Source organism: Chlorocebus sabaeus, chromosome 2, assembly GCF_047675955.1.
Source record: "Chlorocebus sabaeus isolate Y175 chromosome 2, mChlSab1.0.hap1, whole genome shotgun sequence".
In the NCBI taxonomy this organism is placed as follows: Eukaryota; Metazoa; Chordata; class Mammalia; order Primates; family Cercopithecidae; genus Chlorocebus; species Chlorocebus sabaeus.
Genome location: NC_132905.1, coordinates 74,090,601 through 74,111,621, shown reverse-complemented (window position 1 = coordinate 74,111,621; position 21,021 = coordinate 74,090,601). Strand labels below are relative to the sequence as shown.

The following is a 21,021-nucleotide window of genomic DNA, read 5'->3' as shown; positions in this document are numbered from 1 at the left end:
ACTGAATTAGAGTAAAAATAAAAAGTAATTGAAACAAATGAAAACAGAGATACAACAGACCAAAACCTCTGGGATACAGCCAAAGCAGTACTAAGAAGAAGTTTATAGTGTTAAGTGCCTATTTTAGAAAGATAGGAAGATTTCAAATTGACATTGTAATGTTGTACCTCAAGGAAACAGATAAACAAGAACAAACCAAATCCGAAGCTAACAGAAGAAAGGAATAACAAAGATCAGAGAAGAACTAAATGAGATTGAGACCAGAAAAATGAAACAAAGAACCAAGAAAATAAAAAGTTGGTTCTTCTAGAGAATGAAAAAAATGGATAGACCACAAGCTAGATTAACCAAGATGAGAAAGACGATTCAAATAAGCACAATAAGAAATGATAAGGGTAATATTACAACTGATAAACTGATACCACAGAAATACAAAAGCTCATCAGAGACTACAATGAACATCTCTCCATCTCTACACACACAAACCCAAAAAGCTGGAGTAAATGGATAAATTCCTGGAAATACATCGACCATCAAGAATGAATCAGAAAGAAATAAATACCCTTAACACACTAATAATGATTAATTAAATTCAATCAGTTATATAAAATCTCTCAACAGAAAAGCCTAGGACCAGATGGATTCATAGCTGAGTTTTACCAGATGTCAAAGAGGAACTGGTACCAATATTTCTGAAACCTATTCCAAAACACTGAGAAGAAAGGCTCCTCCTTAATGCATTCTATGAAACCAGTATCACCCTGATAACAAAATCACTCAAGAACACAACAGAAAAGATAACAATAAGCCAATATCCCTGATGAACATACATGCAAATATTCTCAACAAAATTTTAGCAAACTGTATTCATACATTTTCATGCTGCTGATAAAGACATACCTGAGACTGGGAAGAAAAAGAGGTTTAACCGGGCTTATAGTTCCACAGGGCTGGGGTTGCTTCAGAATCATGATACAACAGATCATGGTGGGAGGTGAAAGGCACTTCTTACATGGCGATGGTAAGAGAAAATGAGAAAGATGCAAAAGCAGAAACCCCTGATAAAACCATCAGATCTCGTGAGACTTACTACCACAAGAACAGTATTGAGGAAACTGCCCCCATAATTCAGATTATCTCCAAAGGGAACCCTCTCACAACATGTGGTAATTGTAGGAGTACAATTCAACATGAGATTTGGGTGGGGACACAAAGCCACACCATATCGTTTTACCCCTGACCCCTCCAAATCTTATGTCCTCACATTTCAAAACCAATCATGCCTTTCCAACAATCCCCCAAAGCCTTAACTCATTTCAGCATTAACCCAAAAGTTGACAGTCCAGTGTCTCATCTGAGACAAGGCAAGACTCTTCAGTCTATGAGCCTGTAAAATCAAAAGCAAGCTAGTTACTTTCTAGATACAATGGAGGTACAGGTATTGAGTAAATACAACCATTCCAAATGGGAGAAATTGGCCCAAACAAATGGGCTACAGGGCCCACGCAAGTCCAAAATCCAGCAAGGCAGTCAAATTTTAACGCTCCAGAATGATCTCCTTTGACTCCAGGTCTCACATCCAAGTAATGATAATGCAAGAGGTGGGTTCCCATGGTCTTGGGCAGCTCTGCCCCTGTGGCTTTGCAGGGTATAGCCTCCCTCCCAGTTGTTTTCATGGGCTGGAGTTGATATCTGTGGCTTTTCCAGGTGCACAGTGCAAGCTGTAGGTGGATCTATCATTCTTGGGTCTGGAGGATGGTGGTCCTCTTTTCACAGTTCCACTATGCGGTGCCTTAGTAGGAACTCTGTGGGGGGGCTGCAACTCCACATTTCCCTTCTGCACTGCCCTAGCAGAGGTTCTCTATGAGAGCCCCACCTCTGCAGCAAGCTTCTGCCTGGGCATTCAGGCATTTCCATACATCTTCCAAAATCTAGGCAGAGGTTCTCAAACCCCAATTCTTGACTTCTTTGCACCCGCAGGCTTGACACCATGTGGAAGCTGCCAAGGCTTGGGGCTTGCCCCTTCTGAAGTCACAGCCTGAGCTCTACAATGGCCCGTTTCAGTCATGCCTGGAGCAGCTGGGATGCAGGGCACTAAGGCCCTAGAGTGCACACAGCACAGGGACCCTGGGCCTTGCCTACGAAACCATTATTTCTTCCTAGACCTCTGGGTCTGTGATGGGAGAGGCTGCCGCAAAGGTCTCTGACATGTCCTGGAGATATTTTCTCCATTCCCTTGGGGATTAACATCTGGCTCCTCGTTGCTTATGCAAATATCTGCAGCTGGCTTGAATTTCTCCTCAGAAAATGGAACTTTCTTTTCTATCACATTGTCAGGCTGCAAATTTTCTGAACTTTTATGTTCTGCTTCCCTTTTAAAATTGAATGCCTTTAATAGCACCCAAGTCACCTCTTGAATGCTTTGCTTGTTAGAAATTTCTTCCGCCAGAAAGCCTAAATCATCTCTCTCAAGTTCAAAGTTTCACAAATCTCTAGGGCAAGGGTAAAATGCTGTCAGTCTCTTTACTAAAAAATAACGAGTCACCTTTGTTCCAATTCCCAACAATTTTCTCATCTCCATCTGAGAGAGACCACCTCAGCCTGGACCTTATTGTTCATATCACTATCAGGCTTTTAGTCAAAGCCATTTAACAAGTCTCTAGGAAGTTTTACACTTTCTCACATCTTTCTGTGTTCTTTTGAGCCCTCCAAACTGTTCCAGCCTCTGTCTCTTACCAGTTCCAAAGTTGCTTCCGCATTTTCAGGTATCTTTTCAGCAACGCTCCACTCTACTGGTACCAATTTACTGTATTAGTCTGTTTTCATGCTGCTGATAATGACATGCCCAAGACTGAGACGAAAAAGAGGTTTAATTGGACTTAGAATCTCACATGGGGATTCCTCAGAATCATGGCAGGAGGTGAAAGGCACTTCCTACATGGTAGCAGCAGGAGAAAACGAGAAAGATGCAAAAGCAGAAACCCCTGATAAAACTATCAGCTCTCATGAGACTTATTCACTACCACGAGAATAATATAAGGGAAACTGTTCCCATGATTCAAATTATCTGTCACCGGGTCCCTTCCACAACACATGAGAATTATGGGAGCACAATTCAAGATGAGATTTGGGTGGGGACACAGAACTAAACTATATCACAAACCAAATCCAACACTGCATGAAAAAGTAATATATCACAATCAAGTGGTTTTTCTAGAGATATAAGGATAGTTCAACATACACAAATCAATAAATGTGATACACCACATGAACTATGGACAAAGGAAACAAACAGGTATTTCTCAAAAGACGACATACAGGCAGTCAAAAAACATGAAAATATGATCAACATTATTAATCATCAGATAAATGCAAATTAAAACCATAGTAAGATACCATCTTACAGCAGTAAGAATGAGTAAGAATGGCTATTATTAAAAAGAAAAAAAAACAATATTGACATGGATGCAGAGAAAAGGTAATGCTTATACACAGTTATGGGAATGTAAATTAGTAAAACCTCAATGGAAAACAGTATGGAGACTTTTCAAAGAATTAAAAATAGAACTACTAATCAATCCAGCAATCCCACTATTGGGTTCTACCCAAAGTGAAATAAATCATTATATCAAAAAGACACCTGTATTAGTATGTTTATTGCAGTGCTATTCTCAATAGCAAAGTCATGAAATCAACCTAAATGTCTCTCAATGGTTGGTTGGACAAAGAAAATGTCTCACACCATGGAATGTACACATACCATGCAATAATATACAGCCATTAAGAAGAATAAAATCATGTAATTTGTAGCAACATAGGTGGAACTGGAAGCCATTATCCTAAGTGAAATAACTCAAAAACATAAATTTAAATATTATATATTCTTAGAATTTGGATCTGAACAATGGGTACAAATGGACATAAAGATGAAAGTAATATACATTGGGGACTCTAAAATGGGGCAGAATGGGAGACGGGATGAGGGTTAAAAAATTACCTATTGGCACAATGTTCACTATTTTGGTGGTGGGTACTATAGAAGCCCAAACTTCACCATTTACATGATATATTCATGTAACAAACCTGTACATGTATCCCCTAAAGCTAAAATTTTTAAAAAAGAATTATTTATTTAAAAAAAGAAAATGAAAAGAACAACTACAAAATGAATGGGATAAAATATTTTCAAATTATATATAATTCAAAATATGTAAATAATATATAAACTAACTTCCCAATTTATTCTATGTATCAAATATTACACTGATATTAAAACCAGATGAAGACATTAGAACAAAACTAAAGAAAATAACTCTTGCCAATATAGATTCAAAAATCCTTAAAAAAATCCTAGCAAACTGAATCTCACAATATATAAAAATATTTATACACCATGACCAAGTGGGGTGGCTATAATAAACAAGAGACAATCACAAGTGTTAGCAAGAATGTAGAAAAACTGGAACAACCATATATTGCTTGAGAGAATATACAAGAATGCAGTCACTTTGGGAAACAGTTTGGCAGTTCCTCAAAATGCTAATCTTAGTTACCATCTGTTTCTTTGGTTGAGTATGTTTTTGTGTGTTTAAACATATTTATGTTTAAAAGACAAGTTACTTAATGACATTTGATTTTACATTAGGTTCAAACAGTACTTATAATTCATTGTGGATAAAATTTGTGATTACTAGAATGTCTTGAGATTTTTTATGCAAAAATGCATTTCAAGTTCTCCATACATCTTAAACTGACATCATTAACTTACAGAATAAAACTTTTACTGCAATTTATATTGCCTGTATATTGCCAGTACAAATTTTCCAGAAAGTGTTTCTAAAATTATTAATGTAAGTTATCAGATAGTCTAACTTAATCATGTAGAGACATCAAAATTCGTGTTATTTACAAAGTAGTCTAATTTCCTCCAAAATACAAATATTAAATCAGTATATTATATTCAATAAAATTTAATATCATGTTAGATCTCAAACTTTTATGTGTTTATATAAATATAGAAACATATATATCTATATATCCTTTAGTTCTAGCATTAAATAAAGATAATTACAGAAAGCCTTTCTGCTAAGATCTGGAACACAATAGGGATTCACACTGTCTCCACTGTTATTCGACATAGTACTGAAAGTCCTAGCCAGAGCAGTCAGACAAGATCAAGATATAAAGGGAATCCACACTGGAAAGGAAGAAATCAAATTATCTTTGTTTGCAGATGATATGATCTTATATTTGGAAAAACCTAAAGGCTACAAAAGAAAACTACTAGAACTGATAAATTGAGTAAAGCTGAAGGATACAAAATCAACATACAAAAATTAGTTGCATTTCTATATACCAAAGTGAACAATGTGGAATGGAAATTTAAAAAGTAATCCCATTTACTGTAGCCACACAGAAAATAAAATACCTAGGAATTAACTTAGCCAAACAAGTTAACGATTTGAATAATGGAAACTATAAGACCCTGAAGAAAGAAATTAAAGAAAACACTGAAAAAAATTGGAAAATAGTCTATGTTTGTGGATTGGAAGAATCAATATAGTGTACAACAATGTTCCAAAGCAATCTATAAATTCAATGCAATCCTTATCAAAATATCAAAGACATTCTTCACAGAAATAGAAAAAAAATCCGAAAATTTATATAGAAGCAGAAAATACCCAGAATAGTCAATGTGGTTAAAAATGAGTTCACACCTACAGTGAACTCATTTTAAACAAAGGTGCAAGAACATACACTGGGGAAAAGATAGTCTCTTCAACAAATGGTGCTGGGAAAACTGGATATACACATGCGAAAGAATGAAATAAAATACCAATGAAACATTGAATAATTTTGCATAAGGATTACATTGAATTTGTAGTTTGATTTGGAACATTGTTGGACATTTTAACAATATGATTCTTCCAATCCATGAGCATAGACTATTTTCCCATTTTTCAGTGTTCTCTTTGATTTCTTTCTTCAGTGTGTCATAGTTTCCATTATACAAATTGTTCACTTCTTTGGCTAAGTCAATTCCTCTCTCTCACCATATACATAAAGCAAATCAAAATGGATTAAACAATTAAATCTAAAACCTCAAACTATGAAACTACCACAACAAAACATTGGGGAAATCTCCAGGTTATTGGTCTGATCAAAGATTTATTGAGCAATACTCCAGAAGCACAGGCAACCAAAGCACATATGAACAAATAAGATTACATCAAGTTAAAAATATTAAGCTTAAAAAGCTTTAAAAGCAGGAATATGCAGAAACTGGAACAACCATATATTGCTTGTGAGAATAAACAGTAGTGCTGTAGTGCTCAGCAAAGGATACAATCAACAAAGTGTAGAGACAACTCACAAAATAGAAGAAAGATTTCAGACCAGGAATCTGAACAAGAGATTAATAACTGGAATATGTAAATAGCTCAAACAACTCCATAGGAAAAAATCTAATAACCTGATCAAAAATGCGCAAAAGATTTGAATAGACATTTCTCAAAAGAGGACATACAAATGGAAAACAGGCATACGAAAAGGTGCCCAACATCACTGATCATCAGAGAAATGCCAATCAAATTTACAATAAGATATCATGTCACCCCAGTTAAAATGACTTATATGCAAAAGACAGGCAATAACAAATGCTGGCTAGGATATGGAGAGAAAGAAACCTGTGTACACTGTTGGTGGCAATGTAAATTAGTATAACTACTAGGGAGAACAGTTTGGAGATTCCTCAAAAATTAAAAACTGAGCTACTGTGTAAGCTAATAATCCCACTGTTGGGTAAATAAGCAAAACAAAGAAAATCAGTATGTTGAATAGATGTTTGCACTTGTATGTTTGTCGTAGCACACTTTCCAATAGCTAATATTTGGAAGCAATCTAAGTGTCCATCAAGAGACAAATGGATAAACAAAATGTGGTACACATACAAAATGGAATACTATTCAACTATAAAAAAGAATGAGATCCGTTCATTTGCAACAACATGGATAGAACTGGAGGTCATTAAGTGAAACAAGCCATGCACAAAAAGCCAAACAATGCATGTTCTCCCTTATTTGTGGGATCTTAAAATCAAAACAATTGAACCCATGGACATAGAGAGTAGATGGATGGTTTCTAGAGGCTGGGAAGGGTAGTGAGGGGTTGGGGGAAAGTTTGGGATGGTTAACGGGTACAAAGAAAATAGGGAGAAAGAATGAATAAGACCTATTATTTGATAGCACAATAGGGTGACTGTAGTCAATAATAATTGTAGATTTTAATATAACTTAAAGCATGTGATTGCATTGCTTGCAACTCAAAAGATTAATGCCTGAGGGGATGGATACACCATATTCCATAATGTGCTTATTTCATATTGCATGTATATATTAAAACATTTCATGTTTTTCATCAAAACATTCATTTCAGCCTATAAATACGTACACCTACTATGTACTCACAAAAATTGAAAATAAAAATAATCATATTTTTTGTAGGTATATAAGCTCATGAAATTATTTTAAAATCTACAACTTATTGACTTATACATATACACCATGGAATACTACACAATACAACCATAAAAATGAATGAGATCATGTCCTTTACAGGGGTATGGATGGAGCTGGAGGTCAGTATTCTCAGAAACTCACAGGAACAGAAAACTAAATACCAAATGTTCTCACTTATAAGTGGGAGCTAAGTAATGAAAACATATGGACAAATAGTGGGGAGCAACGCACACTGGGCTTATTGGAGAGTGGAGGATGGGAGGAGAGAGAGGATCAAGAAAAATGACAAATGGGTACTAGGCTTAATACCTGGGTGATAAATAATCTGTACCACAAACCCTCATGACACAAGTTGACTTATGTAACAAAACTACACATGTAGCACTGAACTTAAAAGTTAAAAAAGATAATTGTACCTTTAACAATTGTTATAAAATGATCAATAAAAGTTCCCGCCAGTTGCAATTATTGCTAGAGTTCTTTAATCAATAGAACAAGAACTGCTGTACTTTATTAAATACCCACATGGTAAAAGTTTATATTTTTATTGAGCCTTGCCACATAGACAAAGCATTCATACCAATCACCTCATTTGCTTCACTCAATATTCCTATGAGGCAGAAGTAGCATGTAATATTTTTATTTTCTACATAAAGACGCAGTTTCACAGTAGTTTGATGATTTATCTAAATTCACCCCGTTAAATTTTGGTGAACTATGGAGGAGGGAGGATAACTGAACTGCCTTCTCTCAGACCTACATTGTGCCCATCTTTAGTTTTACTGCATTTTTTCAGGAACTTACCTTAAGAAGCCCTTGGCCTTAGGTTTCCAGGTTGGATCTGAAATAGAAGGCTGGATGCAATGACTGGAATTCTAGAGGCAGGAGATAGGGCTTTTCCCTTTCCCTCTCCTTCCCGTGATGTCTCTGGTTGTAGCTGCTTCCTCTGTGCCTCTAGCTCTTTTCTCCAGCCCATCCTTCCTATTTACAAGCAGCTGGGAGGCAGCCATGATTTCTGGATTCCAATGGTAACAACACCTGCTCTCACTGCCCTTCAGGTGTGATGATAACAGCTTCCTTGTTGTTCCTAATTTCTGGTTGGCCCCACTCTCAAGTCTTTTACCCAATTCCTGTATCAAATAACCTCAGTTTGAAAAACCTGAAGTGGTTTTATTTTTCTGCCTAGATCTTAATTGCTATTTGAAAATATACCAATAAGCTTTCCATATTTCAAACTATTAATCTCAACCCAATGTTTCTATTTCATGAAATAGTGTTTTTCCATCATTTGTTTAGAATAAAAAACAGCTATATTTTACTGTTCTTTATTCCTTCTGTATTACTTATGTATACTCTACGTGCTTAATACGATTGTATTGTAGTTGAGTTTCTAAAGGTGTTTTTCATTGCATCCCTTTGATTATAATAAAAAGCAATGTGATAAACAAAATGGTCAATGTAATGGTTAAGATAAAGGAGTGAATATAATTCCTCTCTGCCTCTCAAAAGCTGTAGGAACTTGAGTTACTTTATCTCTCAGTTTGGTATTAATAGGAATAATAGTTCATATGACTGACAATTATTGTGAAGAATGAATGAATGAATATGTGGAAAGCACATGATGTATTATCTGTTACATAGCACTAATAAAAAAGTAGAAATTTTTGGCTGGGTGCTGTGGCTCACGCCTGTAATCCCATCACTTTCGGAGGCCAAGGCAGGCAGATCAAAAGATCAGGAAATTGAAACCATCCTAGCTAACATGGTGAAACCCCATCTCTACTAAAAATACAAAATAAAAAAAAAAAAGCCAGGCGTGGTGGCACGAGCCTGTAATCCCAGCTCCTCAGGAGACTGAAGCAGGAGAATCGCTTGAACCCAGGAGGCTGAGGTTGCAGTGAGCTGAGATCACGCCACTGCACTCCAGCCTGGGCAACAGAGTGAAAAAAAAGAGTAGTAATTTTTAAAGTATTATTTGAGAATTTGGAGAAAACAGAAAACATAAAGATTACTGTGACTGACATAATTGTGAATCTAGAACTATTTATTTTGGATTGTGAGATTTTAAATCATTAATTAATGTATATGTGTACATGTATATAGTGTGTGTATATATGACCACAAATAATATTTATGTAAACATATACCATTATATAATGAAATTTTAATACATTTTTGTAAAATCTTTCCATTTTAAACTTCAAGAATTTAAGAATAAATAATATGCATCTAGAGTTTTAATGTCTTAAAATATACATTTCTTGATTAACACAAAATTAATTTCAGCCCGGGTGCAGTGGCTCAGGCCTGTAATCCCAGCACTTTGGGAGTCCAAGGCAGGTGGATCACGAGGTCAGGAGATCGAGACCATCCTGGCCAACACGGTGAAACCCCATCTCTACTAAAAACACAAAAAATTAGCCGGGTGTGGTGGTGGGCACCTGTACTCGAGATGCTGAGGCAGGAGAATGGCGTGAACCCAGGAAGTGGAGCTTGCAGTGAGCCGAGATCATGCCACTGCACTCCAGCCTGGGCAACAGAGCAAGACTCTGTCTCAAATAATAATAATAATAATAATTTCAAAGTGTTTGCAAAAAAAAAAAAAGCATTTTACAAAAGCCAAATGTATTATTGAAGGACAACAAAATAGTTCAAGTATAAAGGATTTTACTACCTTGGATTTATTATAAGAAAATGAGAAGGTCTTCAGCTATGGGGAAAACCCTGGGAAATATAATAAATTAGACAATCTCTTTATGTAACTCTTTTGCTTTTTCTTTTCTTTTTTCTTTTTCTTTTTTTTTTTTTTTTTTCTATTTTGAGACAGAGTTTCACTCTTATTGCCAGGCTGGAGTGCAATGGCGCTATCTCGGCTCACTGCAACTTCTGCCTCCCGAGTTCAAGCGATTCTCCCGCCTCAGCCTCCTGAGTAGCTGGGATTACAGGCATGTGCCACCATGCCCAGCTAATTTTGTATTTTTAGTAGAGACAGGGTTTCTCCATGTTGGTCAGGCTGGTCTTGAACTCCCAACCTCAGACGATCCCAAAGTGCTGGGATTACAGGCATGAGCCACCACACCTAGTCCTATGTAACTCTTTTTCTAGATGAGCTAAATTAGGGCATAATGGTGATGATTTGGTTATTTCTAAAGTACTGCTTCTTTTGTCTATTCAGTGTCATGTCATAGAAGATCCTTTGACAGGCATTTGCAGAAAGTTATCAAAAAAAAAAAAAACCCCACTGAAAATGGGACTTTGGAAAAGATGCCTTTTGTCTAAGGCTGGAGAGAAAGAAAAGTCCAAGAACATGGCAGAATAAAACAGAGGCTTGGGGACAAGTCTACAGATGGAATCAGCCAGAAGCAAATTCTATTCTTCCTGCATCACATACAAAAGAAAGTAAAAGTGATGAAGCCAAGGATCTACACAACTATGAAAATTCATAGTAATTGTAGGAACTATCCCAAAAAGCAAACTTGAAAGCAACTTCAAGTTCTGAATGACAAAATTTAGCAGTCAATTGGGACACTGAATTAATAAAAGATTTATATTATGCAAGCTACAGCTGACGTCCACATTGTAGAAACAAGCGCTTTCTTCTGACTCATTCCAAGTATACATTATTTTTAAATCATGTTTTAAAATTTAGCCAAAATGGAACTCGAGAGAGCATTATGTAAATCTCATTTCTTGTTTCAATTCTCTCAAAATCCCTAAGTCCCATATCAGTAAAGGCTACATATGTGGAATAAGGTTTATAATGTATATAAAACAGAACCCTTCACTGTAACAATAGTCATCCTTGATTTGCTGCTTTATAACGTACCTACTACGTTTATGCAGAGTTACAATGGGGCTCTGTAAATAACCCCACAAACTCCAAGGAGTATGAGTCTTTGTGTGGAATTCAAGATGTTAATTTTTTCTTTTCTAACCAAATTAACTCCACATGTTTTTGCTGCAACTAATCTCTTTCCTGTGGAATTAGGCATGGTCTGACTCATTATTTATTTTTTGAACATGACAATTTACTCCAGAGTAGTCCTCATTTCACATAGCCTCAGGCTCCTAGGCCATTTATGTGGACCCAGCATCATTGCTGATCTTTGCAGTTAAGATGTGGATTCTGGAAGGAAATCAGAAGACCACCAATATCCAGGCTAAAGCAACTCAGCCAGCCATCTCATCAATGGCAGGCTTTAGATAGTATGTGTCTGGGGAGAAATAATTTCTAAGGTGTCTACAGAACTTTAGGACTGATAAAGTTCTCCCAAACGTTCCGAAAATGAGTAAGATTTATGTTAATTGAGACTGTCCTAAACGTCAGACCTTTATCCTTACTTATGATATTGGTAATCCTAACAATGATAAGGTGGAAAATACAACCCATTTTCAACATGAAGAGACACTCATACAGCTAATAAATAACAGAGCAGAGATTCGAAACCAGCTTCTTTGATGCCAAAGCCAATGCTTTGAAATGAAGCATTTCCATCATTTCTTCTCAAAGTAGCCTGTGGCAGAGACAAGCAGAGATCGCTCTGACCCATCGAAGTTATAAACCAAAGCTCATAAAAATAGATTGACTTATTAAGGCCTCAGAGCTTAGAGACAGAGTCTGATCCACAGCCTGACTATAAGGATTCTCTGTGCTATGCTTATTTATTTTTTCCACCATTAAATTTACTTAGATAATTTAGCTGAAGGCCCAACTTAGGACACTATAAAGTGTTCTTAGGTAGAGAGCAAGGATAGTGGAAGGGAGACAGAAAGGAGACAAGAGATGAAACATGAATTTTTTAAGTGAAGAATCTATATGCTATTTGTTTTGTATCCATAACACCATAACAATCATAATAGCATGGTGTCCTAAACATAGTGACAATAGACATTTAATGATTATACGAGTTAGGTGAATAAAAATAAGAACCCGTTTGTAATTTTTTTCATCTATTTGTTTTCATAATAAAGACCTCATTTTTTATTATGATGATTGCCTGAGTATCTGTATACCTTGGTTTAGTTCTGCCCCACCTTTAATTTCAGTTGCGTTACTGTGAATTCCTTTCACCTTCCTGGACTTGACTTTCCCATGAATATAATATAGAAGTTAGATTAATTAAGTTGAAAATGTTTTCAAACTAAGGTGTATCTGACACAGACAATCTTTTTCAAAAAATGTTTCATTGTAGGACGATGATCTGGTAGTAAAATTTCCAGTCATATGCAGATGTTGGTTATATTATATGTGATCTCAAACATTTCCAGCAACTTGACAAGACAGCAATAAAACTTCTGATGTTCTTAATATTTGCTAAGCACCTATTTATTTTTTCATTGATTGTTTATTTCAGCAAGGAATTATTGAAAGACCCCTATGTGAAAGTGCTGGATTAGAAGAATATCAAAACAATAATGACTGGGGTTCTGAATTACACACAAGATGCCAGAGAAGGGAAAAAGATGTGTTTAATGATATTTCTCAATCAACAGGACAGCTAACATTTGGACTTGAAGGGAGAGTAGTTGTTCTCTCGCAGCAGGTAGAAAGAGCTGGCCAGCCTAAAGGGCAGCATGTCATGATAACTTTGGGGGATACCAAATTTCTCAGTACAGCCAGTGCTGAGGGGGTTAATGAGGGTGGATCAGATAATGCTGAGCAGGTAGGCAGGCCCCAGGCCTAAAGGACCCTCTATACCACTCTCAGTTTTTCTACTATATTGTGGGTTATAAGCAATTACTTAAGAACTTTTGGAAGATGAGTGACATAATTATATTTACATTTTGAAAAATCAATATGGCAGTCAGTGGAGAGATGAGGAATGGCAAAGTGGAAAGGAACCCAGTCATTGAGATAGATAAGGTGGGAAAACCTGAAGGTCTCAACTGAGATTGTCACTTAGGCATAGGAATGATGCATGACACTTTGTGACATACTCAACATGATCCAAGCTTCCCATCAAGTGTTATACCAAAGAATAGCCTGGTATGTTTTACATTAAAATATGTTTTCTGAAACAAAAGAAAATGTGAGAAAAGCCCAATGTGTGAGTAAATAACAACTAATGCAAGTAATTAAACTAAGGCTTTGAGAAAATATCACCATGTCATCTTCTGGATAACAAGAAGAATGTGGTTGCAGATACCTCAAGTCAGAGTGAAAAGTAAGGAATACTGGATTGGCAAAGAACAAACTCAGAAAATATACTTTTCTAAAAATAGACGCATTGTTCCTTATTTGCTGGTCCTTTACTACTTGATTTGGAAGGAAAGAAAGAGATCTGTTGCATATTCTTACAGATATTTTTTAATGTAAATAGATTTTTCTTCATATTAGGGGAATGCATTTGGATTTGAAATTCAAATACATTTTCAAATTTCTGACTGAACCATCATCCATCTGGTTCTCCTCCTCACACCCACCATACACCCACCACACACCCACCTCTGTATCTCTCTCTTAATGTTTTTATTTCATTGCTTTTCTGCCCAATGAATCAGAACCTCTAGAACTATACATAAATAAAAGATCTAGAGCCTGCCTTAACCTTGGTTTTACCCACCTCCTATAATGCCTTTGTGGTTGTTCCAGCAGCTACTATTAGTAACCCCCTCCCCACAAACCACTGTAATTTCTCTGCTATGAGAACCTTACGAGTATCCATATCTTTGCTCTGGATTAGAACACATATGTTGATAAACATTTCAATAATTTAAAAAATGTAATTTTATCAGAAATACAAAAAAAATCATGCAGGTGAAAGAAAAGGAGATAAATAAGACACAAGAAATGATTATGTCTATCATGAAGAAGTAGTTATTTGTGTCAGGAGAAAAACACACCATTCCCATACTTTATTTTGCCCAAAAGGTTAACATTTCTATAAATATGCATTTGACACACTTAGTTTGACTACATACAATGGATTAGATAAAAAGAAGCAGTTTTCTAAGTACAAAGTAGAAACCATGATTTCTTTAAACTGGGTATAAATTGGAAACAAAATAATACTCAAAAGAGTGTTGTGGTATATCAATATTTTATGAAATTTCTAATATTAAACTATTTCTAGTTTTAAGAAGTTTGGACACAGAAAAACTTAATACATATTTATATAATATCTTTTCAAAGTATTTCATCAATATTTTTAATCTATTTAACTTTTCTCCCACTTTCTTAAGAATCAAAATTCCTTTTTAATTTTTATTTCAAGTTCATGGGTACATGTGCAGGTTGGTTATATACGTAAACTTGTGATGTATGTAAACTTGTGTCACGGGGGGTTGTTGAACAGATTATTTCAACTGTTGGTACTAAGCCTAGTACTCAACAGCTATTTTTCTTGATCCTCTCTCCCTTCTCCTACCCTCCGCCCTCTGATAGGACCCAGTGTGTGTTGCTCCTATCTATGTGTCCATGTGTTATGATTTAGCTCCCACTTATAAATGAGAACATGTGGTATTTGGTTTTCTGTTCCTGCATTAGTTAGCTAAGAATAATGACCTCCTGCTCCATCTATGTCCCTGCAAAGGACACCATTTCATTACTTTTATGGCTACATAGTATTCCATGGTATATATGTAGAACTTTTTTTAAATTTAGTCTATCATTGATGGGCATTTAGGTTGATTAGAATCAAAACTCTTAACTAATGTTATTCATTTCTCTCCTTGAGGTTAACACTTCAGAAGGTTTTGGCCAATTTTCTTTTCAAAATAATAATGTTTTTCTATAAGTTCATCAAGACTTCTAACATCTTTTTAAATCTATAAATGCCTTTCAATATATTTTCATGCTTTTTCCAATGAAATTCAGACTTTGAAAAAGGATTCCTGTTGGTATCTAAACAAACCTCAATAAAAATACATCTCTTTCATTATTTTATGATGATTCTAAAATGATACCTATTGTACTTACCATCATGTTGCTTGACAATGCCCAGCTGATTTGATTTTCATTTCTTGTCACAGGTAGAACTCTGATGGCATAACCACATTTTATGCTCATTCCTCATTTTAAGTTGGTTATTTTTATCAATTACTATTAGTTTAATCACTCTGAACTGAAGTAAGGTAATAGATGAGTTTACTGAAAACACAATTCATTTTCTCATTTTGCTGGCCAAACAATACTACTCCATGTTCATAAACATGAAACTCTTCAAGGGATCTGCTTCAAGGGGAGGCAAGATGAATGTGCTCTTGGGAGTAGGGCATTTAGAGATATGGTAAATTACCTTGTCCAGGCACTGGCCAAGTGGTGGTGTGGAAAATCTCCAGGACATCTCAGTTGCATGAGCTAATTTGTCTCCCATGGACTTGTCTCTCAATGGCTTGGCTGTGGGCCTACTAAAGGAAAAAAGAAATTGTGTTTTTTACCTTCTGTAAAAATTGCACACTATTTGCACTTTTGAATTCTCATTTTGTTTCCATTCAGTGGTTATCAAAATTATTAACAAAAGTCAGATGACAATATTATTCATATTAAAGACTGTGTTTAATTTATATTTATAATGCTTATATAATGTTATAATGTTTTATGACTATATTACATAGGCAACCTACAGATGATCACATCTTTGGGTGAAATGTTTATTTTTTGTTTGTTTATGAACTGTCAATAGCCATCCATGTGCTGTTAAAGATAAAAGTTTTGTAGCCCAGCACAGTGGCTCACACTTGTAATCCCAACATTTTGGGAGGCCGAGGTAGGTGGATCACGAGGTCAAGAGTTCGAGACCAGCCTGGCCAACATGGTGAAATCCCCATCTCTACTAAAAATACAAAAATTAGCTGGGCATGGTGGTGGGAACCTGTAATCCCAACTAGTCAGAAGGCTGAGGCAGCAGAATCGCTTGGACCTGAGAGGTGGAAGTTGCAGTGCGCCATGATTGCACCATTGCACTCCAGTCTAGGCTACAAGAGCAAAACTCTGTCTCAGAAAAAAAAGATAAAATTTTTATATAATATAGGTTGTTATAAAGCAAACAAAGAGGAAGTATGGAAATACCTTTCTTATTTTGACTTCATAAAAGACAGCTGACTATATGTAACTCACTAGAGTTGTTAGACATCCCTAACAAGAAAGCTTGAGTAAGTCACTTAGTTATATTAGAGTAAGTATGATTATTTAAATAATTTAAAGTTTCCTGTTGTTTTAAAGAAAAGATTTGTATTGTATGTTTTTAGAAAATGACTTTTCATGTAAGAAGGTCAATAACATAGCACACTTAAGGTAATATTCTCTATCGTTTATTTTTTCATTTGACTTCTACACTATTTAAAAATACAAAAAATAATAGTTTTGTATGTGAGCATTTAGAAATGCTTTGGGATGATTCAAAATTTCCAAATCTTTTTACAAGTCAGGCCTTTCAAGAGATATGAAGTAAGTACAAAAGTTTTCATCATTCATGCATCTGACATTGAATCAGATACTAATCAGAACCCTGGCTGAGCTGGCCTATAGCTAAGAGTTCAGCTGTTATGCATTAAATCAATTCTAAATGCACTTTTTCCAACTTCTTCCCATCCAAATATATTTAATTTGTCATGTGTCCCTCATTATATAAGAGAGATTTTTCTGAACAAATTCTCTGGCTTGAGAGAACCTGTTCAACAGATTTATACTAACGTGTTAGTGACTGGAAAGAAAAGCCAATGAGATTCAATCAATTAAATGAAAGAACTGAAACCTCAGCTACTGACTCGAATTATTTTTGAATCAAGGGAATTTGCAGGATGGGCTTCCTGATGTCCTAGAATTGCTATAAGTTAATTACCCACCTGTAAATAAGAATATCTTCCTCAGGTATGTAATAATGAAAATTAAAAACAAATAGAATTTTGCTTTGGTGCATATCTCCCTCTTACTGTTCCCTGGGAAAAGTTACTATATTCCAGGAACAGATTGTTTTATTTTGCTATCTTTTCTAGCTCTAGAGTGATTTCAAATATTGGGTGTTCCTTCAAATGAACAGAAATAGTACCAATTCACAATGCCATGCATTTGAGATATAAATTGATCAGCAGGACTTCATCACATTGTGATCTAGGAAGATAGGGCAAATCGTAGCTCTTAATTATCTAGAATTTCAGAAGAAATGGGACAGAAATAGGGAGAAAGACGACAAAAAGCAGTCTTGGTTCTCGTATCACTAAAGAGTTTCAATGGCACATGATCTCAAATGAAACCTAGTGGCCATGGCTCATGTGTTGTGTTCCACAGTAACAAGAGGTGTGCACATTTGGTCTGGAGCAATCTTCATAGAAGAAGGGACTAAAGCCCTGAAAAACATGAGCTCAACTGGCTTCAGCCTGCACATCATAAGCATTCATTGAGAAAACATTAAGAACCCATGTACACAAACAACAGGCCTTAGATATGGTTGTCACTCTAATAACAACTAAAAGAAGATTGTATGCTTCTCCTAGATAATACAAATTTTTAAAGTAATATATTTTCTCATTTCTTCTTTTGCTGCCAGAGTGCTTGGAGCTAAATCTGTAGACATAATTTTAGCAACTATTAAAAATATTATGACATACATATTTTATACAATTTTTTCCTGATGTGTTGTTTGTATTTCTATTTTTTAACATCCTGAATTATGTTTTTCCCCTCTTTTATTTACTGCTTGCATTCGAATAAACTGCTTCCATTGTTTTGGCAGAATTAAAACAAATATACTCAAACATATAACAGCCAACAAAGAAATAAACACACAATAACAAAAGGTTTGCTACTAGTCCCTTGCTTTTCTGTTTATTTACAATGATTCAGAGAATGGTTAGACTAAGGAAACATGATCAAAATTAGCAATATTTATTTAACAATAAAAGACAATCCTCTACATTCCATTAGCTCATCTTAACTATAGAGAAGATTATCTCAAAGTAGCCAAGTCTAATACGCAATTAAGACTGTACATAACTAAAGGCACAAGATAGAACTGGCTTTTATTTTCTTCCTTGCTCATTCTCTAGTCAGCCTTCAGTCATGAATACTTGTAGAGAGAAAACTTTACACAAGCAGGAGGCAATTGCTGAAGCTGGAGACTCAGCCTTTGACATCTGCCGTACAGAAGTGACCAGCCTGAGAATATAGACATTTCTTACTAATACAATGTAATAATTTTTAAATATTAATAGAATGCTGGAATTTAGTTTCTCTCAAATGTTCCTGCCTTGCCTTCATTGAACTTCTTGATTTCCTGTCACCCCTTTTCCCTCTATCATCTTACTCCAAGACTTTTGTAAATAAACAGCATAATGGAGAAGACACTTTCTCATAAGGATATTTTTTAGTTGACTATGCTTGCATAACAGCCAACAGACCAAAATATTTCATCATCAAGAACATCCAAGTGGCTGCCCAGAACCAGGAGAACTGATATGGAGTCGCATGAGATAATGTTGGCTAAGGATGAGAATTTGAAAACTCCCTGTACCCTTGGGGTAGCTTAGAAACAGTGATGCTCTGCCAAGAGCTGGCTTTGGAGTTGGGCATATCTCCACTGGAATCTCAAATCTGCCACTTCCTCTTCATGGAAACGTAAACCTTTAATCTCTTGGGGTCTCAATTTCCTCATCTTTAAAATTAGCATAATCCCTTTTGGGGTAATATAAATTAAACGCTTCCTTATAAGAAACTTCAAATATCTGAAAAATATGATTTCAAAATAACATACTTGGGATTATGTTCTGGCTCACTGGAAAAATATTTCTGTGTACAAGCACTATACCTGCTGCCGGGGACAAGAAAAAAAATGCATGCTCTCTGTCCTCAGGTAGCAAAAGCTAACACAGACATAGACTTATACATAACTACAGACCTTCTCATCAAATGTTTGAAGCAATGTTAGAAGTCAGAGATAGCATTTGATGGTATTATGATCATTTTGCATCCAGGTGGCTAGGAAAGCTTAAATCCTATGTCACTGTTAAGAATCTCTCCCAAGTGGTTATTAAATAAGGCAACCAACGAACAAAACAGAACAGGAATAAAGGCCATTGTGTTGGTTGCAAGACTCTGTAACTAATCCTGCTGGTTCAAAAGTAAATTGAAGCCTCTGACTCAGGCTTTAAGTCAGAAAGGGACCTCCTAAACACCTCTCTCATGTTAAGACATTCACGTTTTAGATATTGAGAACAGAAGGCTCAGGTATACCTGCCTGAGAGGAAAACGTATAGCTGAAGGGTTTTTTTTTTTTTTTTTTTTTTTTTTTTTTACCCATTCAGACACAGCATGAAAGACAGAGAAAGGCCACCAAAATTTAAGAGGACTCCCTGACATTGCTTACCAATTCTACAACACAACACAAAAAAAAAAAAAAGAAAAAAAAAATGACAATGAGAAGTTCCAGACCTAGACTCCTCTCTTTGAAGATATAATCAGTGATTGTGCATGCAGTGGCAATGCCCGCTAGTAATTATGTGCAATCAATATCTATGAATTTGAGTAAGCAGGTTAATCTTTTTTCCTTGGGTTGGGAATGAAGCTAGCAAGAGGAGGTTGCTAAGAATTAGGTGAGCATAGGTAGAATATGCATGGGGAAAAATGGCAAATGGTCTTTCCTCCAATGGGACAAAATGTTGGTGTAATTAATTATCTCCCCAAATTATACCTTGGAATTTAAAATTTTTATCAGGAAGATACCTACAGAACTCAAAACATTTTGTGTGAACTCCAGTATATGATGGTATTTGTCCTAAAAAGGAGTAACTACTACAACTAGACTAAACATTTATTGTAGTTCAGTGCAGACTTTAGGAATAGTTCTAAATGGTACCTGGAGCAGCAGGGGAACTGATGAAATTAATCTATACTATACTACCACAAAAATTAAAGTCCTCTTGATATAAATGAAAATATATTTGTAAAAAATTGCAAGACACACTAAGTTTTAGTGTTAGAGATTGCGAAAAAAGATACCAGAAAAGATCCCATCAAACACTATGCTGAAATAAAGATATAACATGTATGAGTGGCATTATACTATCAGAATAGGAAATGGTATCAGATTCAAAGATTTTGGGAGCCAAGATGGTGAGAAGAAATGTATTCAAACTGCAGATGAATATCAATAAAGTAAGCAAATTTTTTTTTTTTTTTTTTGGAGAGAGGGTCAGATGCCTGAAAAGAGGCCATAAAATATGAATAAACTTCATCCAAATGACTCACCTCTACAGCAGGTTGAGCCAACTTTCCTCATCAAGGAGACCTCAAAGTTGCTTCAGAGTATCCATGCAAGTTGCCTTGTAAGGTCCTTTCTTTTATGCATATTTTCTGGAAGATTGTTTCTCTTTGACCTAAAAAACAAAATCAGTCCTTCCTTCACGTAAGGGAAAGTTTCATCTATTGTATCTTTCAGTCCTAATTTTCTATTTTTTCTTGGGTATTGTATCTCAGGGACAGCGATTGTCATTAACCAGGATTTTCTTTTTCAAAAGTATACTTACTACCTTTATTTCCTTTTTTTCTTTAACTTTGGGCATTGTAATT

The 21,021-nt window shown here is 35.5% G+C and overlaps 1 long non-coding RNA gene across 4 annotated transcripts in view; it reads right to left on the bottom strand.

Annotated features, from left to right (window-relative positions):
* LOC103217630 (uncharacterized) overlaps positions 1-21,021 on the bottom strand; it is a 549,839-nt gene that overhangs the window by 450,016 nt on the left and 78,802 nt on the right. For all 4 annotated transcript variants that reach the window (XR_012091516.1, XR_012091512.1, XR_012091514.1 and 1 more), the window contains 2 exons: positions 20,701-20,828; positions 15,755-15,866 (listed from right to left, as the gene is read on the bottom strand). This is a non-coding gene — a long non-coding RNA (uncharacterized lncRNA). The remainder of the gene's footprint in view (positions 1-15,754; positions 15,867-20,700; positions 20,829-21,021) is intronic.